Below are 7,621 nucleotides of genomic sequence, written 5' to 3' on the forward strand. Positions count from 1 at the left end.
GCATCCTAGGTCGTGCCTCACCGCATCATAATTTCCCTGCACCCATCTATTACTCTTGCCCTGTAGTGCACACTTATCCCTCTCCATCACTAGAGTAAAGGTCACCGAATTGTGGTCACTGTCCCCAAAGTGCTCACCTACCTCTAATTCTAACACCTGGCCTGGTTCATTACCCAGAACCAAATCCAGTATGGCCTCACCTCTTGTTACAACATTTAAAAGACACTTGGATAAATACATGAGTAGGAAAGGTTGGAGAGATATGGCCCAGGAGCAGGTAGGTGGGACTAGTTTATTTTAGGATTATGTTCGGCCTGGACTGGTTGGACCGAAGAGCCTGTTTTTGTGCTATATGACTCTATGACTCAATAACTAGCACAGGCCACTGCCATCCATGCCAAGGTTGTACAATTGACCATTGGGTTTTTATTGGCCAGAGGTGCTTGAGTTTGTTCTTCAAGGAAATTTGCAATTTCTCCTGTGAAAAGTCAGCAATCTTCTCCCAGCCACAGGATAGCACTGCGTGGGAACACTAGACCAGGCAAAGATATAGGGAAGACAGGCACTAAAGGAAAGCTCAGTGGTAATTAATTGATATATGTATGCAATGTTGATTCATAAATTGGTTTGGGATATTTATTTTGTGGTGATTTGTGTCTTTACATTATGGTCAAAACGTATGGTGCTGGAAAGGCGCAGCCAATCAGGCAGCATCCGAGGAGCAGGAGAGTCGATGTTTCGAGCATAAGCTTTTCATCAAGAGCATTCCTGAACAGATCCTCACCCTCAATAACTTCTCCTTCCAATCCTTCCACTTCCTCCAATCCAAAGGGGTAGCCATGGGCACCCAAATGGGACCCAGCTATGCCTGCCTGTTTGTTGGATGTGTGGAACAATCCATCTTCTGCAGTTACACCGGCACAACCCCTCACTGTTCCTCCACTTCATCGATGACTATATCGGCGGCATCTTGTGCTCCCACGATGAGGTTGAATAGTTCATCAACTTTACCTACACCTTCCACCCCGACCTCAAATTCACCTGGACCATCTCGGCAACATCCCTCCCCTTCCTGTATATCTCCATCACCATCTCTGGTGACTGACTAACCACAGACATACACTACAAGCCCACCGACTCTCACAGTTACCAAAACTACACTTCCTCCCACCCTACCTCCTGTTTAAAAAATAAAATCCCCTATTCCCAATTCCTCTGCCTCCACCGCATCGTTCCCAGGATGACCAATTCCACCTCAGAAAATCCCATATGGCCTCCTCCTTCCACGATTGCAACTTCCCTTCGTAACTGGTTGACGATGCCCTCCAATGCATCTCCTTCACTTCACGCACCACTGCCCTTGAACCCCACCCCTCCCAAAACAACAAGGACAGACCCCCCTGGTCCTCACCTTCCACCCCACCAACCTCCGCACACAGCGCATCATCCTCTGCCACTTTAGCCACCTCCACACGGAACCACCACCAAAGATATGTTTCCCTCCACACCCCTATCAGTGTTCTGAAAAGACCATTCCCTCCGCGACTCCCTCGACAGATCCACACACCCCACCAACTCACACCCCACTCCTGGCATCTTTCCCTGCTGCTGCAGGAAGTGCAAAACCTGTGCCCACGCCACTCCCCTCACCTCCATTCAAGGCCCCAAGAGATCCTTCCACATCTGTCAGAAATTCACCTGTACCTCTCTCAATGTCATCTGCTGCATCCGTTGCACCTGGTGTGGACTCCTCTACATCGGGGAGACAGGACACCTTCTTGTGGATTGTTTCAGAGAACATCTCTGAACCCACCAACCCCACCGCCCCACACTTCAACTCCCCCTTCCACTCCACCAAGGACATGCAGGTTCTGGGCCTCCTCCACCGATGAAGGGCTTATGCCTGAAACATTGATTCTCTTGCTCCTCAGATGCTGCCTGACCTGTGCTTTTCAAGCACCATACTCTTGACTCGACTTCCTTTTCATTATGACCAATCAGATGTTGCAAAGGAGAATAGCTATTGAATAGTTGGTGAATGGGGAATTGGGTTGCCCTACTGTTGTTGCAGCTGGATGAGTGAATCATGGGAAACCCGACTAGAAAGAGCTTTGTAGTGATTGTAACCAGGTCAGCATGGTGGACCTTATAAAATATGAGTTCCCTGATTGGCACTGTTAATCTGGTCCACTCAGAGAGCCCTGGCTGACAGATATATGGATGAGTGTCAGAGGTTCTATTCACCCTGAGAGCTGGTTCTGAGGAAGCTGGACCAGTTACAAGGACTCAAGGCTGACTTGATGATGGGATACCAGCCTCTGTGGAGTTATTTCAGAGTTGTATTGGTTGTCTCTTTCCTGCCTCATCATACTCCTCTTCTTTCACAAGATGGTGTGGGGAATAATTGTGCTGCCATGATGATGAGATAATGCAGTAAGTAGCAAATCACCATGAATCATTGCCCCGCCCCCCCCCCCCCCATCCACACGCACACATACACACGCACACTCAAAACTGAGCTCAGTCGGGTACTGTAGGATTCCTCTTGAGCAATCCAGGCATCAGAAATGTGATGTGTTATGAAGCATGTGGTCATGGGGATAGATTTTGTCATCCAACAGCCAATTTTGGTTAGTCAGGATGGTTCAAATGCAGATGGCAGTGATGGCCACACCTTAAAGGCACTACAACCATCACTAGGATATCGGGCATTGACCTGCATGATACTCTGCATGTAGTCACACGCCAGCTGGACACTGAGGGATAGAATTCAATTGCTGTATAACTTGACAATACACAACCCACATAGTTGTGCCTATACTAAAAATTGTCATACTGCATCCACCTTTTAAGGATGCATTCTTGGTCTGCCGGCTTTTCTCTGAAAAGGTAATGAATACTACTGAGCAGAATTTGAAGAAAAGTATTCTTGACCTCTTCTTCATGCATTCAGAACTGTTACAAATTGCAGACTATCTCATACAAAGACGAACTACTACCCAACCATGACAGATACATTTCCCAATTATCTCCTAAAACTCGCCAACAGACATCCATCTTTCTGGAAGCAGAAGGCGCAAAACAGTAGGCATGCTTCCCCCAGTGGAGAACCGCAGATTAATACATCCTTTCCTCCACTGAAGAGATGACTTAAATAGTAATATGAAGAAACAGAATGAAATCTCTGGGATTCTGGGAAAGGTGACTAGTCAAGTCTCTTTATACAGAAATAAAAATATTAAATTACTCTTCAGGCAGCCACTGTAGGAAAGAAACAAACTTAGTAATTCAAGTCAATTTATTTTTCTCTCTCCACTGATACTGCCTGAGTTGCTGATTATTTGCAGGTTCCACAGGAATCTGCTTTTCTTTATTAAAAAATCCTCTTTGTTTTTTCTTATTTCTCTTTCACTCCAAACATTGGGCATGATAAGCTGTAGCTGCCTCTTGCACTATTTACCAGATTCCTCTCTGCTTTGCCTCACATCATGACACAAGCCTTGTTCTATTTTCACTCCACTCTCTCAGCATGTGGAAATTCTCAGCCAGTGAAGAGAAAGGAGCAGAGTTATTATAATGATGCATTCTCACAGCCAATAGCTCAGTTCCTGACACATTGCATACCTCAGAGGTTAGGTTAGATTAGGGATCTGCATGTGGCTGGAGATTGAACATCACTGGTTATCATATCAATATCATATCAATATAAACTTTGTTCTCCAGAAAACTCAAACACAAACTTCAATGAACCATTTTATTAAAGGAAGTTAATGGGCATTTTTCAGGCCACTGGGAACTCTGAGCAGCCTGCTGGAGAGCTCATGCATGATGTGTGGAACCTGTGTGGAAATGACACAAGACTTTACATAGGGCAATAGCTCATTTTTCCCAATGTGGAACAAATGGTCAATTCCATAAGAAATACAGCAGCATCCATCCTACTGGTACGGTGGCACAGTGGTTAGCACTGCTGCCTCACAGCGCCAGAGACCCGGGTTCAATTCCCGCCTCAGGCGACTGACTGTTTGGAGTTTGCACGTTCTCCCCGTGTCTGCGTGGGTTTCCTCCGGGTGCTCCGGTTTCCTCCCACAGTCCAAAGATGTGCAGGGTCAGGTGAATTGGCGAAGCTAAATTGCCCGTAGTGTTCGGTAAGGGGTAAATGTAGGGGTATGGGTGGGTTTCGCTTCAGCGGTTCGGTGTGGACTTGTTGGGCCGAAGGGCCTGTTTCCACACTGTAATCTAATCTAATCTAATCTAATCTGGTATATCCTTGACAAATATACAACTCCTATTCCAACAAAAGCTACCACCATGGAAGTTCAAATGAATGCTATCATGGGTCTAGGCTATTACTGAAAGAGACTTTAAGGTCTCCTCTACTCCAGAACTCTATTCTCCAGCAGACCACTCAAAAGTGTAAAGGTGCTGCTCCAGGAGAGTAGCCTTGATGAGAAACCTGCTTTTCTCTTTGCAAACAGCAAGTTTGCTTCCCAGGAAACCATTCCCATAGTGCCTTTCTGTTAGTTTGCCAAGTAGATAACAAGTTTGGTATTGTATTTGTATTTGACATTAGCATTTTATGATGAAAGCTCATGATATGTTACAATTATTATTTGGAAACTTGAGTTCTGAAGGGGACAGAAACATGTACAGCTTTAAGTTTGATTTGTATTTCTATATTGTGTTGTTTAAGAAGGGAAAGGGCATTGTTTTAGTTTCATTTTTAAGTTCTGAGAGTGGCTTCAGGTTGTCAGGACCTGTGGTTATGCATATGTAAAAGAACTTTAGAGAAAAACAACCTTGAGGAAAATATTCAATTACTTATAAAACAAGGCTAGAAAAGAGGAAATACGTTGTGCTATAAGGTGTTCTACAATATCGGGAGACAGAGATTGAAAAAAGTTATTTTAGAAAAACAGAACCATCTAGAAGGTTAGTAAGTGGGCAGATTTCTTCCAGAGGGGAGCAAATGATTGAAAGAAAAAAATAACTATAATAAGAAAAATGCACTTTTGGTAGTTTTCAAAACAATTATTACAGATGATAAGTTCCAAGTGGCTTAGACATTAGTAAGAGGCTTTCCAATGTCAAAGTGCAAGTCATCCTTCAAGGTTATTAAACGCATGTATTTCAGGAACACAGGTAGTAAGTTACCAATTTGTTTGAAGTGACATTAACTAAAGAAAATTCATTAAATAATGGCGGAGATCCATCAGAAAGAAATCAAGGAAGGCCATGCCAACTGAAGAAGGAACTTTAAAGTGGACACAGGGTGATCCTTCATTGAGGTTTGAGTGTCTGTAAAACTATTGTTGAGGGAAAGATTGTATAATTTGCCAGAATCTTATAGGGATCTTAGCAATGTGGGCAATGGTGGGATTTATGACAGAATCAGATCAGAAGTCTGACAAGCTCTGTCTTGATGAAAGGAGCATCTCACTCCATCCTTTATACTTTTGACAAGTGACATGGTGATTTTCTCGCAAGCTGCTAATTAAGAGGGTTTATTATTGCTTGTTAAATGTCTTGTTAATAGTCCAACTCACCTCATTAGTAAGTAACTTCCTATCTTTCCATCAGCACTGAACAAACTAAATGTTGAAAAACCAAACAAGGAAATCAGAGCAGGTAGCTGGCAATGTCACCTCACTGTTTGCTCTGAAAGACATCTGCATTGCATCAGATCAAATAATATCTCGGGGCAAAATCCACAGCACCAGACATGTGCACCTCTCATAGATTGGCATTTGTCTAGAAATCTGACATTTGCTTACTCCTCGTGACCATCATCACACCTCTCCGAAACACTTGCAGGCCAGTCTTGAAGCACAGATTTTATTGAAGGAAGCATTGGCAATTAGCATTGAAAAGCTGCAGCAATTACACTTTCCAGAAGCCAATGAAAGAGGGTATCTTAAAAAGAGAAGCGATGATTAACAATGAAAGCAAATACAAGGTCTGGTAGCATTTGAGGAGAGAGAAACAGTTAATGTTTTTTAGTTGAATATGACTGTTCTTGATGGTGATGAATGAGACTGGAATTCATTACATATTTGACCTGCTCCTTGATGAGCATTTACTGCCACCCCCTTCTGCACCACCCCAGCCCTCACCCCCTATCCTCCTTGTCTTCTTCCTCCTGAATTTGCTGGTTTGCAGGTCATAGCAAGAACTGCTCCATCATGATGACAAATTTGAGGAGAATGCAGCAGTTAATCACATTGGGCTTAATGTAAAGCTGCTCCAAAATTGTCCAGGTGAGGGAGATGTCGCTTGAATATCCAAATTATTTCTTTATGATAATCCTTCTGGCTGCATAGGTGTCTTTATTGTCCTACTTTGCAGTTTTCCACTTGTTCTGAACTAACGTAACGATGCCTGGGAGCATAAACCCTCATCATACAAGAGCCGCATATAACATAGGCATCTGTTTAAATAAAATAGCATGGAGGAGTAGCGCAGAATGAACGGTTTGTGACTAGTTCTATCACAGGAGACACAGAACTTCTTATATACTGCCTGTGATCACAAACTTATTGTAAGTTGAGGGAGTGGACTTCCTTCTAATTGATAAATATATCATTGTGCTGATTTATGCACACAAGGTTGTGAGTACAGTCGGTGGCAGCTTGCACAAAGGGGATGTCTGCCATGCAAGCTAAACTTCAGTCCTTTCATTCTGTTTTCTTCTGTCAATAAGGAAGGAATTGCTTTTTCATTCATCAGCATTGTTTCCCATCCATGATTGTCTTTGAACTGAGTGGCTTGCTAAGTCATTTCAGAGGGCAGTTTGAGAGTTAACCATCACTTAAGGCCAAAAGTCAATGTTAACCACCCCAGGTAATGAAGGCAAATTTCCTTCCCTAATGTTCATTAATGAAGAAAATGCATGTTTACAACAATCACTGATTGTTGTATCATCAGAACTGCAGACACCAATGCACAAAGGAGTTTGTCATGTGTCACACCAGGCCATTAAACTGCCCCCCAACTAAGAGTGATGAAATCAAACTCTGTAAGAGTGAATGTGAGTCCATGGAGCATGAACCTGCTGACATGATAACTGTCATCATTAATAAAACCAGCTTTATATTCCAGGCTTTTTAAAAACCTGAACTGAAATTTTGCCAGGAACCATAGTGAGATTTGGGTGATGTCTCCATAACATTAATCTGGGCCCCTGGACTATTAGTCCAGAAAGATTACTACTACACTGCGACCACCCTTTGTAATTCCTTGATGTCGAGAATCTTGATGATCAACCTGATACATTTATGCACTGTGAGCTGAAATGTTACAGCCTAGAATGTTGACCTTGACAGCCACAGGCAGTGCTGTCCATGCTCTGATTTAATGTAGCAGTTGTTGCAGTAGCAGCTGACATAACTTGTGTTTAACCTCCTTAGTAAAATAAAGCGGAAGTAAGAAAATTGTTCCCTGAAGACCCTCTGTGGAATTGGCCTTCCATTCGGTGGCTTTCTCCTCCCTCTTCTGGTTGCTTATTTTGTTGTGTGATGTTTTCTTTGATGCTCCCAATCATATTCTACATGCCCCACAGGTCATCCATTTTTGCAGCCAGGCAATTTGTGAGGCTGAAGCGAAAATGGTGAATGCATCCTGC

This window comes from Chiloscyllium plagiosum, chromosome 12 (genome assembly GCF_004010195.1).
Source record: "Chiloscyllium plagiosum isolate BGI_BamShark_2017 chromosome 12, ASM401019v2, whole genome shotgun sequence".
Lineage (NCBI taxonomy): Eukaryota > Metazoa > Chordata > Chondrichthyes > Orectolobiformes > Hemiscylliidae > Chiloscyllium > Chiloscyllium plagiosum.